The sequence below is a fragment of the Mesocricetus auratus genome, unplaced genomic scaffold (assembly GCF_017639785.1).
Source record: "Mesocricetus auratus isolate SY011 unplaced genomic scaffold, BCM_Maur_2.0 Super-Scaffold_100011, whole genome shotgun sequence".
Classification (NCBI taxonomy): Eukaryota; Metazoa; Chordata; class Mammalia; order Rodentia; family Cricetidae; genus Mesocricetus; species Mesocricetus auratus.
In genome coordinates, this window is record NW_024429195.1 from 32,207,802 (window position 1) to 32,227,513 (window position 19,712).

The following is a 19,712-nucleotide window of genomic DNA, read 5'->3' on the forward strand; positions in this document are numbered from 1 at the left end:
GGCTTTGAGTAGGATGCCCCAGAAACCTCTTCCTAGGGCCTCTCATAATTTGGCAGCTAGCTACTATAGCACCTCCTGGAGTACTTTTCAGTTTGTGGCTGATATAAATAGCACTGCTTGCAACATTCATTTATATACATTTTGTAAGTGTGCTGTGCATGTGTTAGGTATATGTCTAATTGTGAAATTCCTCCCTTATATGCCTTACAGACATTTACAACTGTTAAGATGCCAAGAAAAGGCTTGCCATAGGACTTCAGAAACATACACTCTTATTAGCAAGACTTCCTTGGTCTTACTCTTGATACTATCGATTTTCATGTTAGTCAGTCCAGGTATGTGAATGATTATAAACAAATTTATTGTGATTTTTAGTTTTCCTGTGTCTTAGTTAGTTTTCTATTGCTGTGGTAAAGCACTATTACCAAAAGTGAACTGGAAAGAAAAGTATTTATTTAAGCTTATGGTTCCTGACTTGCATTCATGGCTGAGGGAAGTCAGGACAGGATTTCAAGGCAGGAACCTGAAACAGAGAATCATGGATTAGTCCTGGTTACTTGATTACTTCTCATGAATTGCTCCATCTGGACCACCAGCCTAGGAGTGGCCCAGCCCACAGTGAGTTGGGTCCTCCTAGATCAATTATTAGCAAGAAAGGGCTCTGAAGGCTAATCTGCTAGGGCTTTTTCCCATCTGAAGTTTCCTTTTCTCAAATAACACTGGCTTGTGTCAAGATGACACAAGCAATTAGGTGTCCAGAAGGACACTTCTCTGGTTAATAATAGTGTTGACTTTACCTTGTTGTTTAGATATTTTAATTCCTATTAAATTGGACTCATTTTTGAGGAAGGTTGTGTGACTTTTAGTGCTGGTCTCTGACTGCTCTTCCTATGTTCCAGCTATGGTCCTTTGTGTGATGTGCATGGTGAAGATAGCTTCCATACCATCTCGACACACCTTTCCACTTGGTGGATAATACCAGCTGATAAACAGAGGTTCATAGTTACAATATGATCTAATGTATCAAATTTTGTTTTTATTTTGTTTAACGTTTTTAATCTCTATTGAAAATTTTTGTTACGTTGTTTTTCTAGAAGTCTAATTGCCTCATATTTCACATTTAAATTTATGAGCTAGGAATATATACAGAGGATAACAAGCCTTCAATAAGAGAGCTTATAACAGGAATTCAAATGTGGTTTTATAATCAATATAATATACCATATTACTAGGGAAATTGAACAAAATTATAAGATCGTATTAATAGATGCATAAAAATGTGATAAAATTCAATATTCATTATAACACCATGCATTTTAAAACACATATACTCTTTTTACAATCTAAAAATAGAAGTTAAGCTGATATTTATGGATGAACTTCACAAAATTTAAGATGAATTTTTAAAAAGCTGTTGGGGGGAATAAAATGATTTTTAAAGCTAATCTATAGACATATATGACAAAATGAAGGGATCATCCCTTCAGGTCAGGAGCACAGGGCAAGGATCCTGCTACTTTTCCCCACCCCACATTGTCCTAGAGGTCCCTTCAGTTCAGTACGTCACAAAGAAGTTTCATTGGAAAGGAAGTTATAAAACTGCCACTGCCACTGTTCCTTTTAATCTCTAAGAAATTTAAGAGGTTCAATAATCTGGTAACTTGATACATAACTTTAACAAGGACATTCGGCATCCTATCAGTCCATAGAAAAGATATCAGAAACCAAAGAAAATGATTTTTTAAAGATAGGTACTCACAGTCATCTAGGGAATACTCAATATCAAGAAATAAATTAAAAGACTGAAGAGATGACTCTGTCCATAAAGTTCTGGTCATGCAAGCATGAGGCCCTCCCTGAGTTCAGATCCTCCATAGTCACTAAAAGCTATGTATAGGAGACAGGTATGTTTATAACACTAACACCATGAAGGCAGATACAAAATCATTCCTGGGTCTTGCTGGCCATCTGCCTAGCTAAATCAGGAATCTCCACATCCATTGAGAGATCCAATTTAAATAATAAGGCAAATGTTGATTATAGTCCATATATGTGTACATATTCACCATATTCACTCTCTACCCCAATGCAGACCTGTTCACAAATATGAGTAAACACACACACACACACACACACACACACACACACACACTAACTTAGATACAAGATGTATAATGCCACTAGGTAAAAAGTACAAGAAGCTAAATATATGGAAGCATATTCACAGCTCTTGGAAAGTATGATCCAAAGTGACTTATAGATCTAACAAACATAACTAAAGACCTGCAGATTTTGAAACCATAAAGCTAGTTGTTAATGTACTAAAAGAGAAAATATTGAAGAAAAGCTAGGACAGTCTTGAAGGGAGAAAACTGAATGGCAGATCTTTCACTCTGACAGAGAGCTGTAACATTAAGCTATTATGTTATTGGACCAAGCAGAGCCAGACAGACTACTGAATACAACAATAACAATTATAATAATACTAACTCAGAAAATTGACTTATGGTAGATTAATGATGGAGCCAATAGTGAAAATGTGTGTTGTGTGTCTTCAAAAGATGATGAATCTAAGTCCAGTGAGTAGTTACATGGGAAAAGAAATGAAACTTGACCCTTTTATGAATGCTACACACAAGCCAAAACACTTAGTTTAATTATTCAAAATAAATACCTATTCTAAATAACGTGCTTTTCTCAGTTAGAGAATTATATTTTATTAGTGAAATTGTTTTTGGTTTTCTGTCTGGAAGCTAACCTTTGCAACAAGTCTGATTACAGTAATTTTCTTTAATATAAGGTTTGTGGCATTGTTTTATTTTTTCTTGTATTGGGTGGCAATTGTTTCTTCAGCCTTGCCTTACCGATGCTGTTTTGTGGTTCTCTTTTTGTGTAAGATGTTTTGAATCATTCTTTGAAATAGGCAGGGTATAAGTAATGAATAAATCAATCAATGAGGCAAGTTAAACTTCACTTGAAAACTTGAAGCTTGACTGAATTGTCAAAAAGAATTATAGCTCATAGAACAATTCTAGTAATTACACTTTGATGGAATTACAACTGTCCAACATCATCTTGCTAATACATATTACAGGTATAAGTATTACACAGGATGTTTTTTAAAAGTTAACATATGTGTCAGTCTTAAAAGTAACAGTATTGCACTCGCACAAAGAATCTAATTTTCATAAATTTCAGTAATATATATTCAGACAATGGGTAGTTTCTTCTGTAAGAAAAGTAGTCTGAATACTGAAATATCTTGTTCTTATGGAAGGAATATGTAGAAAATATATTGATTTGGAGGTGGTAAGGTTAAAGGCAGGAAACTAGTGTGCACCCTGTTTGTGGTTCTGGGTCTTAGCTTTAGAGTTATTAGATCTATCTACATTGGAATCCCAGTTCTGACAATAATGACTATGTCATCTTAAACTAGTTATCTATGCCTTTCTTATAAATCCATTGCTTTGGGCTCAAGAGATGGCTCAGTAGTTAAGAGCACTGGCTGCTCTTCCAGGGGATCTGAGTTCAATTCACAACACTCACCTTGTAGTACACGGCCATATGTAACTCCAGTTCTAGATATAGAATGCCCTCTTTCGCATCTTCAGCAGCTAGGCACACACATGGTGCACAGAAACCTTGTGGGATAAAACATACATATAAAATAAAAAGTAATTAAAAGACCTCAATTCATGTCAAAATACACATGTCACAGAAACTGAACTCTAGATATAGCTAAGTGTATAAATATTGCACACATTTTGCAGTGTAGTTTTTCTAAATGTTGATGCCTTTGGTGATTATTTTTGACATTTGGCATTTGGACACCTATATGAAGCAGGCAGATTGAATATGCAAAATCTCATATAGAGAGCAGGTGAAAAGCCCAAATGATATGGGGCAAATGAGCAATTCAGAACACTGTGCAGGCTATGAGTTGTGATGGGAACCTGGGGAGTTATAACCTCTGCAACTGTGAAGGCTGTTTCTCTACTGTAATGCACTCCAGTGCTTGCAGACTCTCATTGTTCCTGTTACACCCAACACACATGCCAATAATATATAGAACATCCTACCTACAACATCACAAGAGTTTAGTAACCTTCCCAAATACAGCATCACAACAGTATCTCTAATTGACATTGGAGAGGATGATTTAGAGCCTTGGGTCTTACCTTTTATTAGATGAGGACATTTTCCTCAACACATCCCAGAGAGTATTTTGCCAGGTGAACTCAGAATGCCCAGAAGAAACCATTGATTCAAACTAAAAATTTGTTAGGCAGAAACTGAACCAGATGTCTGCACTGGTGTGGGAAATCTGCATGTATTCACAGCTATGGATGAGGACATTTTGTATCCCTCACTATAGTCGAGCTGGGGATGCTGGCACTTTTAGGTGTCATCATTTTGAGAAAAAGTATTTCTTGTCAGCAAAGTGAACCTGACTGTGTTGCACTCATTTATCTCTTCTTTTGATGCCTACATCTATTGCATTTGATTTTACTCAGCTGTTTCTCTATCACTAGTGACCAGACACACAGTATCAAGATATAAATAAGGGACATTGTCAGGATTTTAACCTTCAGGCAACCCATCCAGTCCATGGAAACTTCTCATAGTGTTTTGTAATATATAGGACAGGGAGAGAAATTGATATCTTTTTTACTCTGATGACACCCCAAGAGCTCATAAGAATTTTATGCCTCTTATATTGGAATTATATAGATTATTTGAGGTTGGGAGTAGAGACCTATAGTCACCCAGTGAGTCAGAATGAATAAAGGCTACAGTCCATCTGAAAACCTCAGTTCTGACAGGAAGATAGAGAAGGTGATGGAGCAAACACATCAACATGTGCAATTTCTTTGTAAGACAGGTAGAGACATGCAAATAACCAAATTAAAAATTCTACAGAAAGATACATCTCAAACACGGAAGTGAAGCCTCCCACACATGCAGGGACCCCTGGAACTGAAGAATGAGTTATTTTGGAGTGAATTTGCTCCATAGCTTATGCACAAAATAACCCATTGCTTGTTCATGTGAGCTGTTTTCACTTTATGAAGCAGTAGAGGGAGAGAGACATTCCTCAGCACTGTAGGCACATTGAAGGCAACAACTGAAACTTCACAGGGGTGACATAGTATGCCGCTTATGCTTTGTGGGCCCGTGATTGTTATCAGAGTTCCAGATATGTACCTTTCAGCATCATCTCTTAATTTATCATGGATTCAGAAACCACAGCCCGGGGTGCTGAGACTGTCACTCATGTGATTACACTGCCACCATGTGGTTTAAAGAGCTCTCTCAATTAAGACATGGCCTCCTAAGGAAAAGGGTATTTTCAAAGCTACTTTAACCATTTGTGGTGTTTATTTATCTTCTGTCACCCTTTAGATAGTTGTATGGAGTAATAAAGGCATACAATTAGTGAGTGGCTATGTGAAGGGGGAGGAGCTGAAAACTAACCCTGCATAATTCTTCAGGGATCCACCTTCTACCCAGGGAGTACCTGACACCTTTGCTGGCAAGAGCGCCATGTCCACCTTGCCAGCAGAGTTCAGCTATTGCCTAGATAGAATATCAGAATTTTCCTATAAATCTGCAGACAGGTGTTCCTCAAGCTGACACTCCCAAATCAGAAGCAGCTACAGCATCACCCAAGGATTCACTGGACCAGTGGTCCAGTGGTCCTCAACCCTCAACCTTCCTAATGCTGCAACCCTTTGATACAACTCCTCATGCTGTTGTGACCCCCCCAATGATAATATTCTTTTGTTTCTACTTCATAGCTGCAATTTTGCTACTGTCATGAATCATGTAAATATACACATTTTCTGATCATCTTAGGTTTTCCCTATGAAAGGATCGTTTGACCCTTAAAAGGGTCTTGACCTACAGATGGAGAACCACTGAATTAGATATGCAAACTTTTAAGCTCTACCTCAAGTACTGAGTGAAAAACTCTGGAGAAAGAGACCAGAAATCCAGATTTCAAAACTTATTGGATCTGGGGGAAAATGGTTAGTTGGTAAAATGTTTGCCTTGTAAACACAAGGATCTGAGTTCAATCCCCAGAGCCAGTGTGAAGGCTAGGAATGGTGGTGCATGCTAACTATCACAGTGCTGGGAGGGGGAGGCAGGCAGGTTTCCTGGGGCTTGCTGCCTTGCAAGGCTAGCCTCCTCAGTGACTTCTAGGCAGTGAGAGACCCTGCCTCAGGAAACAAGGTGGACAGTGTTTGTGGAACAACACATACACCTGCACCTACAGGCATTCACATACACATACACACACATTAGCACACACACATTAGCACATACACATTAGCACACACACATTAGCTTACAACTTTTATACAATTCTAATGGCCCAATGTATAAACAATTGTCTCTTCTGGAGTGTATTGACAGTTTACATTGTAGGGAGTATTAAATGTAACCACCTACTCCAGAGTCCCTACAAAAGGCTACACAGACATGGAAGGCAGGAGTCCTTGAGCTTTTTATCAGGTTGGCCATTCAGTGCCAGGAAAGTCTTCCTGAGGAAGAAGCAGAACATAGAACAAGTGCCCATAGCCATCATCGACCAGGGCATTCTTTCCCTCTCTAAATCTACCTGAAGCTGCAGTGGCCAACCTGGCATAACTCTTTCAACATTTTGGGATCAGTGGAGCATAAGTCAAGTATGAGTGGGTATTGTGGAATTAGGCTGTTGTTTAGACACTGAAATCACTGTTTCTGAAGGGAACCAAAAAAATGTAAAAGACTCTGGAAGCTCTGATAATGTCAGGGAAAGTGGGATGGTATGAATGGGCAAACCCCTTAACCTACATCTTAACTCAATCTTAACATGCAGCAAAATTGCCCATGTTAGAAGAATTTCTGATGTCTCCAAAAGTAAAGAGACAAACCATGGAACATGCTATTAATTGTGTGAGTTCAATAAGCATATACTGAATTAAAGAAATGGAGAGTCATTGCTATTTAAGTCTGTCCATCGAATCGGAACTGTACTTCTTCGGATACACAGCGAGTGAAAGTCATGGGTAAACTACAGCACCCCATTAATGGTGCAAGGCTTCTGGTGAAGCAATTTTTACTAACATATTTTCATGTCTCTGTGTAAATATATGTTTGCAAAGCATGGAAATTCAGCACCACATCACAGAGGGAAATAATTTTCCTTAGCAATGAACTTGCTTTAAATGCAGCTGGAGTGAAGAATTCAAAGGCACATGCCCAAAGTGTCATACGGGAAAAAGAAAATGCCCCATCGTTCCAATGTGGTGTGTTGGTTACTGTTTTGTGACAAAATAAACTTAAGGAAGGAAGGTTTGTTCTGATCACAGTCTGAGGATGTGGTCCTATATGGTGGGGAGAGCACGGGGGCAGGGTGTGATGTAGCTAGCCACATTGCATCTGCAGACAAGAAGCAGAGGAGGACAAGTGCTTTTGTTCAGATCTGTTTTATTTCTGTCTGGGACCCCAGGTCATGCAATGCTGGAGGAAGCTAATGAAAGGTGGGTCTCCTGCCTCACAGCCATATGGGGCATGGTTTGTCACCTAGATGACTGTAATGCCGGACAATGTGACTTCAATATGAACCACTGCGTGTGAAACAAACCTTCACATTTTAAAATCTTACAAACACAACATAGGATAAAAATACTAAGGCTATATACAAACTTCTTATCATATTGTGTATTCTTAGTGACATATAAAATAGTAACTGCAAAACAACAAATTCTAAGTCTGAAAGTACTAGACCCAGGTGTAAATTTAAGGTACTTATTTGTAGCAAAAGATCATTAATTACTTTTTATCCATGACTACGAAAGTAATGTTTAGTAAGTAGCTGATGTGCTGATAGAGTAAGTATCCCTCAGGAGATTACTCTTTGCTAAGCCTATTTTCTGTGGTTAGACCCTCACCATCCCAGCTACACTCAGGAATCAAAAGGACTGTCTCACAGGACTTTAAGAACAAATCAGCTCTTGTTCCATTCTTTGTTTTCTCTGAGACTTCTTTTTTCTTGTACATTTTTTAGGGAGGTGCTCTGCCACTGAGTCGCACCCAGGTATCTTATACTTTTGTAGAGATCTTATATCATCTTACAAAGTAACAGGATTTTAAAGGACATTTCTATATACTCTTAGTATTGTATTTTGTTTGACCCTCCCCTATTCCTGCTGTCCCCCATCTCCCTGCTCCCTATGCCTGTGTACATCTGTCCACACATATCATCTTTCAATGTCAAGTAGCAGGTGTTCTGTTACTGCTACTACACTCTTCTCAGGCCTCCACTGTACACACTCACTCGCACTTAACTACAAACATATGAAGTAGAAGTTATGAGCAAGAACACGCTGTGCTTGTCTTCCTCTGCCGCTCTGGAGTATATTCCCAGAAGACCCTATTCCCTTCTGCAGAGATACTTGCTCATCCGTGTTTATTGCTGCTCTATTTGTAATAGCTAATCAGCACAAATGTCCATAAACTTATAAATGCATAATGAAAATATGGTACATATATGCCATGGAATTTTATTGAATCATAAAGAAAAAAATGAAATTCTCAGGAATATTGATGGAACTAGACATTTATATTATTATATGATATTTATTATATAATTCAGGATCTCTATGACACTCTTCCAAAACTAATAAAAATATATGTGGCTGCCCTGATGACAGTATCTTTGAGATGATGTGATGGGAGAGATAACTTGGCTTAAGTTCCTATACTCAGAGCTGAACATGATTCTGACCACCAGGGGGCCATATTTCTATGTTCTTCCAGCTCTCTTTGAGACTGAGGTTTGAGAGATGCTTCTTCAGACAGGCTGCCAAATGTACAGGAAAGGCATAGTCAAAGTACATTTTCTGTAGCTTGTGGCTCTGTGTGAGAATATTTACTTTTTCTTCTTGCTGCATCTGAGGTTGAGAATCGTTTCATTGAAATAAGGATAAACACAGCAGGATCCCCTTACTGGAGTACTGGCACAGGAGGCAGCTTGGTGAAGCCTTGCACATGGTGCCTCTCCAAGAGGAGGTCAGACACCTGAAGAACGAAAGAAGCAGCTGCACAGAGGGCCATTGGTGTCTCACCTCCTTTTATCTCAAAAGGGGACAAAAATGCTATGAGTAGAGCTCAATAGTCCTATACTTATTTTGTTTTCATTCCACTTAACCTGATGAAGAAAAAAGGTGATCAGATACAGGTATCTGGAGAGGCTCTACAATGGTTTTTCTTCCTGCAAAGTGAATAGGCTCTGAGATCCTCAGTTGAGGTCTAAGCATATAGATTCTGCCAAGCCATACACAAATGTAGAAATACCTATATATCCATATAGTACTATATATATATACTTATCGTAAAGTGTAATTCATATGTGTGCATAATAGGAAGTTAACAATAACAATTAAAACAAATTGGAACATCAATATGCCATATTGAAACTTACTCTATTTTTTTTTACTTCTGTTATGTTTCATTTAGTATCTTAGACCAAGACTGGCAGGTAGTAGTACAGACCACAGAAAGCAAACCCTTGGATATGGGTGCACTAGTGTGGTAGATTATTAGTGTCTAGAGTGTATGTCAACTCATTTATTTAAAGCCTAGTAACTGGTCACTGTAGTGAACTCAGTATCATTCAAATTCAGGATGAAATGAGTGTGAGGTGGGTGTGTACCTCTGTAGAGCAGTGTTTTCCTATCATAATTAAATTCCTGGTGTGACTGCTTATCAAAATGCAAAATAAATACAACAATGCTGAACAATTTGTATGCAGGTCAGTGGGACACTATGCATGTTTGAATAAATGAGATAAGACTGGGAAGACTTCCAGAGACAAAGACCTTCAAACTAACACCAAAAATGTCACTTAGACATAGATCAATGCACCTTGTGCACCAAGCCCTACTTAGAGAGTGTTTAAAAGTGCAGGTTCCTGAACCTGGAGCACGGAATGCTGAATCAGTCTCATGGGACTGAGCCAAGGAACCAGCCTGCTCTGAGCTCCAAGAAGACACCTTCTTTAGCCTTTACGGTTTTAAAATGTTTTTAGGATTCTCAAAATTTTAGAGGATTTGTTTAATGCAAACAAACAAAACTGTAAAATCTCCCTAGGAAAAAATGTGTATGCATGTCCATTTTTGCTGACTCTTCCAGAGGGATCACAGACTCATGATCTCAGGCTAGGAACCACTGAAATGAAACAGGCTAGCAACTGACTTAGACAAAGGCAGATAAGCATGACTGTCAGTAGGAATATAGCCAGCAAGGCTTTTAGACAATGTTAAGGAATACTTGCAGTCCTTCCTAAGCAGCTTTGCTCAGGACCACCCTAGCCTCATCTTGTTAGTGTTTACTATGAAAGAGACATACCTAAATTCACAAAGAGAAGAATTAATGCTGCAAGCCAGGAATTTTCTAGGTCATTTCCACCCTAAGTAAAGCATTTATTGAAAAATTGCCATGTTTCAAAAGCAGAAACAAAACAGTTTCATGACCATTCAGAAACTGATATATATATGTACATATATATATATGTATATACAATGTTTTGCCCTGTTTCAAATAACAAATGACGTTTCTGGCATTCTGGAATGTATGAGTTAACTTCTTAACTGTTTATATACTTAATGTTCCACAAATTTAGATTCTATCTAAAAATGTTGCTATCTACGTGATAATCTAGTGTTTGGGAACCACAGAATGGCTCCGTCTCCACAAAGATCGAGAGCGGTATCGCTATCTGCAAATAACAACTGAAATGGTTGTTGCTGGGGATATGTCACGTGAAACAAGATAAACCCTATGAAAACAGCGCTTCAGGAAAGTCATGGCTGAACTCGAAGGACCTAGCTTACTTAATGCAAACATTGTGTGTGACTTTGGAGATCAGGGGCAGCTTTCCTCACAGTCAATGAACACATGTCTGCTTACATGAAACCAACGAGGAAAGAGTTCTGAAGCACAACTTACAATTATTTGTATCTGGGGTAAAAATCATTGAACTTAGCCCACATTTGGAGCCATGTCAGGAAACAGGCGAAGCAGTTGACTTGACTTTGAAGAAGAGTAATTAGGAGGCTACGGTGTGAGGGAATGCTTAAGGACTCAAAGTGTGGAACAGTAAAGAACAAATAGTATATACAGTTCACAAGCTGGACTGTTATGCTACATGCTTGTAATCACTTACTAACAAGTAACTTCTTGCGATCTTAACTGACAGCTTGGGTTTTGCTCAACACTTCTTTGTAAGCCATTTTGTGTTGATTAATGTTAGCTGTGCCCATTTTTTATGGGTAAAAGGTTGAGCAGTGTAAATGGACAGCACATAGTTTTTCATTTCCAGAGAGGGCTATAAGCTGTTTCCCATTTTTTCATATCAGCAAAGCTCTTCAACACTTATCTTTCTATATATCTCCTTGTACAAACAAGGCAAGGTTTCTTTATGGCTTGCATTAATGAGTCCACCTGTTGGGTGAAAGTATCATATTTTCCACTGGTTTTGTTAAGTAATACCTAATTGATCCCCAAAGTTGGTAAACCAGTTATTTGAGCATTATAAATATATTACTTTGTTATCTCAATTTGTGTTGGGTTTTAAAGGAAATATTTTTCATTTCCTGATCACTGTAATGTTTTATATCTTTTCAAAAAATTGTCCCTTCCAGTATACTTTCTTCCACGGATTATTGGTGAATATTCTAGTCTCCTTTCCATATGCCAAGTATTAATCTTGGAATCAGTTGGGGCCTACCCAGGAACAAATTAGAGAGCCCCACATGATCAGTGCTTATGTTATACCTAGAGTAAACACACCACAAACAAGAAATATACCAAATGCATTCACAGCCTAGTGGATGGTAACTGCCATTGGAAACAGACAAAGTAAAAGAAAATACAGATAACAGAAAGTGGAATCAGGCATGCAAAGAAGACACACTTCACTTAGTAAGCAAACTAGTTAAGGAAGGCATCATTGAAAAGGCAAGATTGGAGTCACAGTGAGAGATTAAAGAACAACAGGCCAGGGCCAGCAGTCAGGAGAGAACAAAGAAGTTGATGGAGATGAAGTCAGAAGAGCTGAGGGAGGATCTATTCTGTGTGCCTTGGGGATACTGTGATACAGTCTTCACTGAGTGAGGTTAGAGTGCTGAAGGGATTCGAGCAGAGGACGGGCATGATGTTATGACACTATTGCTCCCACTAGCTGCATGTGTGTAGAACCTTCTCAGCCATGACCAACTTGGCTAAGCCTGTCTTTTGAGAGCCCTGGTTATAGCATTTAGAAGTCTGGATGAGCAATAGTCAACCTTAGCATTTGGATAAGCAGGATGAAGTCTGGCGGTGAGTTTTCCACGTTTCCACTGCTGCTCTCTCCCACCTTTGTTCTTTGTGCCTTAGCTGACTCACCAGCCACTCAAAACTAAAACAGCTCCTTTTGCCAGTTCTGTGCCAGGCTCTGGCACAGCTGTTGTGAGAGCCTTGTCTTTGATGCCTGATGACACAATGAGTGGTAAGTCTTGTCGTCTTCGTTTTGCAGAAGTCGGATAGAAACCAGATCTCTCTAGTCCTTGAGTGTTTCATTACACTCTGGTGCCTACCATGTGTGGGGAGGCTGTCGATTGAAACAACATGCTTGAACAAGATGCTGCCTCTGAGCATTGAAGAAGGCCGAGCTAAGAATTCTTAAAGTAGCAGCTATTTAAATGTTGATGATTCTCTGAAGTGCCTGGCCTTCTTCATACTTGGAGCTGGCATATGAGGAGAGCTACTGTCCTCCTTCCCTGTTTGGTTTGATAAATTAAACAAAATGTGTGGGATGAATTATGGGTCTCCAAAATACTTTAAGAAACTAAGATTTAATTTGATATAATAAACAAACATGGTAACTTAACACCCAAAACCAGTACAAATGGATAAAGATTCCTCCTATTCAAAGAAATTCAAATTTTAGGAAGGAAAGTAATTTCTACCACAATGTATTTTTAAGAAATTTGTGTATCTCTTTGTATAGTGTGCTTGTGTATATGTGTGCGAATATTCACGTGTGTATATGTGCATGTGCTCATGTGTGTGTTGGAGCAGAGGCCTGAAGTTGACATTGGGAGTCTTTCTCAATTGCTCTCCATATGATTCACTGAGGCATGGCCTCTCACTTGAATCTAGAGCTACCTTATCTAACTAGTTCATCCTGGGGATCGCTGATCTCTTCCTCCTGAGAACTGGAATGATAAGTGAATGAGCTGCTATACCCACCTACCTTTTATGTGATTCTAGGGATCCACTGAGTCACCTCTCCAGCTACTCAGTGCATTTTTAATGACAGTTTTCTCCTATCTGACTTAAGACTTCATATGCTAATAGGTCTGTTCTCATCATAAATTCACAACTCATCTCCATCTAAAGGTAACAGTCATGGCTCAAGCCCCACATGAGCTCTTATCATCTGAAAAACTAAGGCAACAGTCTGAATCTCAAAATTAAGGATTGTTCAAAAGCACACTTATTTCAATGACAACTGTTACTTTTTCTTTTTGGTTTTATGAGACAGGGTTTCTCTGTATTGTTTCGGGGGCTGTCGGACCAGCCCGGCCTTGAACTCACAGAGATCCTCCTGCCTCCCGAGTGCTGGGATTAAAGGTGTGCACCACCACCGCCTGGCGACAACTGTTATTTTTTTTTACAACCATTTAAAGGCCAGATAATAGGGGTTATCTTTTTCCTGGGACTCCAGGTCCAGGGTAATTATGTTGTGCCTGTAGGTGCAGTTCACTCAGAACAAGGTCAAGATAAATTATTTCAAGGTCTAATTCTGACAAACCAATAGGTGTATCACTGTGTGCTGTGAATAATTTACATTTATATGTTTGCAATAGGGAACCAAGCAATCTGCTCCAGGCCTTCCAGCTTTGCCTGCATGGGCTTTTTCAATTTCAACTCAGCTTCATGAACCAAGTGATTCTAGAGATTCAAATATTATGAATGTATGACTATATCCAGTTAAAATAACTTTTCCTTTTTGATGATCATTCATTGTTGCAGTAGTAAGGCAGAACAGGTGAGATCATTTTGCCAAAAACCATGTGTTTTCTACAACTATGAATTCATCTATTAGAAAACTTATGCTGATAAAATGTTTGTCCCAAGTATGAAGCACAGCATAAGAAAGATACAAAACTAGCAACCTCCAAAACTGATCTGGAAAGTTATTTTCCTTGTCTCTATTTCCTAGGCTAATATAACTAAATTTCTTCATCTTGCACTTTTAAGTTCAACTGGCAGTAGTAGGAACCATTCTCACTCAATAACATATCTGCCCAGGAATATACAAAGCAGGGTTGCCATGTAAACGTTTTCTTAGATTTTCTTTTGCCTCTGTAGAAACATGAGCTCATTCATTCAAGAACATGAAGGGTTAAGTTCCCAGTTCATAGCACAACCTTATCCCTTGACATTCCCTCCCCCTTTCACCATGAAAATATGCTCATGCGAAGTGAACTCTGAAACCAAATCTGCTGAACATGCTCTGCATTTGGTACCAGATTTGTATGGCGACATTCAAACTGCTGCCATGGCCATTGCAATGTAAATAGGAAATTCTAAATGTGATTTGAATTGCCCTTTGGGGAGTTTTGCAATGAGAGACGGTACATTTCCAAGGTAGCCGATAGTTAATAGAGAGCAAGCCTCTGCTGTAGGCTTGGAGACTGTTCTGCATCAGAGAGCAAGTTGACAGGAAGCTCTGCCCGCCTTCAGCTGGATCGAGGGAACTTGGCGGTTGACATGGCCATATATAGTTCTGAAATATTTTCTTTCGTTGTAAATGTTTTAGATCAGACCATGAACACCCAGCGCCTTCATTACTCAGGGAAACGATTCAGTTTTGAGGTGGCAAAGGCTTTCGTGTATTCTAGTTTAGAGACTGGTGTGACCAGTGCTGGTTGTCTATAAGCAAGGAGCTTGTGCAATAATTAAGTTTCAGCACTTGCTGTCATCTGGGCTAGAAAGTAGGCTCTCCCAGCAAAGAATGCAGTTGGTGTTGAAAATACATTATGCATTCAAATATGCCAAGATGTTCCCAGGATTTCTAAACTAATAAATATGGTTGGTGTGGTTGAATTGTGTGTATAATTGTGGTGCTGCCTAATAAAAATTTGAGTTGATTCTATCCATGTATAAATAGATGGAGGGTTGAGGCTTTTCCAGAATCTGGGTAAAAGTGACTTTAGGGAAAAGGAATTGCTAAAGTTGCCCACTAGAGGGCAGAGGTTCCTGCCTCACTCCTTGTGAATTTGAACCAAAGTTTAAAAAGAAACTCAAACCTCATTTTTATTATATCACATAGGCACACATATATTGCAAAAAATATTGTAAGAAAAAATGAGAAATATTTTAAATGATAGTTCCAGAACTGTATAACACAAAATGAAGCTTCTCTAGCTTTTCTCATTCCAAGCCCCAAAATGTCAACTTCTACATGCAAGCACACACATGCTTCCCCATAATCGCAATTGTAGCAAACACTCTTCATGTAGCTTATGTACTACTCACTCACTGAATCGTGCATAAACATGTTATATCAGTCTACCAAGATCTGCCTTTCCAACATTCTGCAGCATGTCTCTGAAATGATTTGCTTATAAATCAACCACAGGTAATACCCAGGACTTCCGCAGTAGTATTCTGTTCAGAACAGCATGACAGTGAATATTTTCATAGATTTCCTGTGACTATTTTTGTAAACTAAATTCCCTAGACTCAGTTGAAAGGTGTAAGTAAGATTTATTGTATTAACTACAATTAATTAGTAACTGTAATCATTATTATAAATCATGCTTGTGCCCCAAACAGATGGTCTTACCAGTTTACACTCATTCTAGGTGTGTGAAGTTAGCCCCGTGAGGCCTGACCTTGACAAACATGGGGCATGTCAAACTATGGTGGTATCATTTCTGAAAGTTCCTAAGATTACAAAAATAACAACTGCTGCACTTGCTGTTCTGGATAATTTTGTTACCTTGCATTACTTTTAAATTTTTTCCAGGACATGCAAGTAGACTTACCAAAATCCTTCCTTTGACAACTGGATGTAATGTCCACAAGCCAGTGATAATACACCCACTTCTGTATCTGAGAAAATGCTTACTATGCTCCTAGCCCCTTGACATCATCTCAATGTTCTTGTTTATTGTAAAAATAGCATAAATTAAGAAGGTGAGACATCATTACAGCCTACAAATGAGATAATTCTTTGGGCATCTCTTTGATCATCAGTTTAAAGTTCTTTAAATCTGAATTTAACTTACTTTGTTCAGCCTCTTTCTCCCTTTCTCCAAAGTGGCTGCCACAGTTCATTCATTCTTTTCTTCCTATTGCAAAAGACAACACCAGCCTTTGCTTTGAATTTTTAACAACAACAACAACAACAAAATATCGTCAGTATAAAATCAGGTGTTTTCCCCAATCAAAACAATTTATTACTGGGTTAAATGTCCAGCCAAAATCACAGGCTGCAAGTAACACGCCAAAAGTTGGTAAGAATGCAGTAGCTTCATTTATTTTTCCTTTAAGGAAAATCTGCTTCTTTGATGAGAGTCCTATGTATCCTACATGATCCAAAGTTATCCATCAGTGTTTAAAATGGTGAAGCATGCAAGACTGATTTCCAGACTCCTACAACACCCCCAGTATGGCTGCCATCTAGTTCCCGTGGTCTCCTGTCTCCCCATCATCTCCTGTGTTCAGCTTTGCCCAGGAGTGCCCACAGAGAAGGAGATATTCTTACCTCCCTTGTTGGTTGCACTAACAAAGCATGAAGACGGATGTTGAGAGACTCAAGGGAAACTGAGAGAACAGGGGCGGGAGCTGTGCCTTTGCAGGCTTCCTCATAGCTGGACTCTGCATGCTCATGTGGAGAGGCTGCCAGACTGGATTAGCAGCATACAGTTGCAGACAAAGGACAGAGTGGGTATCACTGTTTCATTTACTATGACAGTTTACTTTTCCTGTGGATCTTTGGTGCTGGGCTTCTGCTTTATTGCTGCAAGTACTTAAATCTTTAGAAGAGACTTTAAAATCCCTATCCTAGCTTTTATGAGTAGAGAAATTTTGTTCATCTCTGACTGAAACAGACCCTTTCTTCTCTGCCCCTACAGTGTAACCTGAGTGCTTTAAAAATTTAGGTCATCCTTTGAGAGTCCCAATTTTTAGGTAGCTAATGAGTTTAGAGCGAAGGAAAGAGACAATATTGTTATTCAACACCAACTTCTGGACTACGGTGTAAGATATTGTTCCCTGGCTTCTGGACTAAAGGGTAGGATACTGTTCACTGACTTCTAAGGCATAAGGACTAAGGTGTAAGGCATTGTTCAAAAAGACTAAGGCATAGGGTACTGCTCAAAAGTGACATGTATATGGACTCAAGGTGATTATCTGTGGGAAACAGATTATGTATGCAGGATGAACTCCTGAGAATGACTGTTGTATAACGTAGTTTAATTAAAAAATGTGCTTACACAAAGTAGAACGAGTTTTGTGTGGATAGCTTTGTATTTACCCCTGCCTTGTGCTATATTTTTTGTGTTGAAAGTATGATTTGGGATTATAAAGTTCTTGTTAGATCATAATTTCTTAGTAGTTATAAGACAACCTCTGGACTTAATGCATTAAAATTATTAAATCAGGGCTTTGTGGATGGTTTCACAGGTAAAGTGCTTATACAAACATAAAACCTAGTTCAGATTCAAGAGTCCAAGTAAGTTACATACCTGTGACTCCAGTAATGGGAGCAAAGACATGCAGATACTTGGAGTTTGCTGGCCTGCTAATCGACAAACTTCAAATTCAGTGAAAGACCTTGCCTCAAAAACAAAGTAGAGAGCAGCAGAGAAAGAAATCTGAAGCAAAGCTCTAGATTTCCACATATGCATACACAGGTGAGTGCACACTCAAACACAAATACAGTACACACAAAAAAGAATAATTATTGCATAGTATTCTTATTAGATAGTATCCATGAAGTCCCCAATGTTCCATGTCAGAAAGACAATGAGTAGTTTTGCAGTGGGTTTAATCACCTTAAGCCTGACTAAAAATGCAAGATTTCCTTGTGCTTGAAAAGCTTATGTCCAGAAGCCTAAAATGAGAGGTGATTCATTTGTTAGACACTAGAACAGAGCACAGAAATATGAGGGTGGGGAGGAAGAGGAAGAGGGAAGAGAAAGAGAGGGCAATTCCATTTTTTCAGCCTGATCAGATAGATTCCTATGAGTTGAACTGTTGACCAAGTGCATTGGGTCCCAGCCCCCCACCCCCACCTGGGTTGAAGCTAGGGAAGACAAAGAAAGTGAATGGAGTGACCTGCAACAGTGCTTCATAGACATGGGTGAGTATACCTACAGTTTTCACTCACTCCCCACTTTTATTTTTCAGTAGATGTTACAGTTTAAATAGTGTATACCCAAATGTTGTTTTATTCTGTGGTCATCTTGCAGAAGTGCCCACTTAAATATATATTCCCACTGTGAAATGGAGAAAGGAGCTATAAATAACCTGTCTTTGGAAGTGATACAGGTTTTGATCAATTCAATAACTTAGAAAATAAAAAAAAATCAGGGCCAGGGAGGATAGGAAAAACAATCAGACTAGATATTAACATTTTCATTGCAATCACCACATTGACAGGGTGCTGCTTAGTCCCAGTTAGACACATTTGGATCCACCATTATCAGAAGGTGATGGGTGTGACTTGTATCCTTGGGTATACACATAGACCATTTGGATCCTTAGATGTCCATGATTGTCACTTCCTGTTAAGTTGTATTACCCAGAACACCCCCACACACGCTCCAAATGCTTGTTTCTTTTGACATAACCCACTGGTGCCACACTTATGATCTTTGAATTCATAATAACTTGCAGTGTGGCAGACTATTAAAAGAAGAAATGCCCATAGTATTTCTGGGATATGTCATCTTTTGTTAGAAATGTGACCACAAAGCACTTTGGGAAGAACTCTCCCAAGAGCTTATTTGCTCTCTGTGTAGAAAAGTGATTTTTTTTCTTTCTAGCACAATTTCCAAAAAGATTTGATTTGCAAAACCAATACTTTCATGGAGAAATCAAGAGCAGCAATATTGAGTTATCATATTTCCAAATTGATGAAAGGGAGTTCAACACTTTCCAGATTTGAAGCAGGAAAGTAAAACTATAAATATGACTGAAAACTATTACGATATGTGCTGTCCCTTATCAATGCTCACATTTTTAAAATGTTTAACTACTTTGCTTGATATCAAAACTGGATTTCTTCGGATTAAACACACACACACACACACACACACACACACACACTTTAGTTTCTGTTTCCTAATAGAAACATAGAGGAACAGAAGACTCAGTATTGCAGACCAAGAACAACATGACATGTCATTTCTTAAACTTTCAAGCTTTTTTATTTCCCTGCAAATATAGATCTACATTGCTTGAATTCAGTTCAACTGACATTTAATAAAATTACAGTCTAACTCACAACATAAGAGTTAACATATCCTTACATTTTTATTCAGTGATCATATTTGCCCCAAATGTGTGTCCTTCTTTCTGGAGCAAGTCCTTTTCCTGTGTCTTCCATAAAATAATCTTTTTAGTCTCTTTGAGTGTCTTTTCCTCTGCGTCTTAAAGGTGGACCT

General features: G+C 38.7%; 1 protein-coding gene and 1 long non-coding RNA gene across 13 annotated transcripts in view; one reads left to right on the plus strand and one right to left on the minus strand.

Annotated features, from left to right (window-relative positions):
* Positions 1–19,712, plus strand: part of LOC101823368 (EGF-like and EMI domain-containing protein 1) — a 648,492-nt gene that overhangs the window by 581,010 nt on the left and 47,770 nt on the right. The gene's annotated exons all lie outside the window — the stretch shown is intronic.
* LOC121143221 lies at positions 432–16,925 on the minus strand. The gene is made up of 4 exons (XR_005880409.1): positions 16,808–16,925; positions 16,329–16,391; positions 3,547–3,641; positions 432–523 (listed from the first exon to the last, which is right to left on the minus strand). It is a non-coding gene; the product is annotated as an uncharacterized LOC121143221 (long non-coding RNA).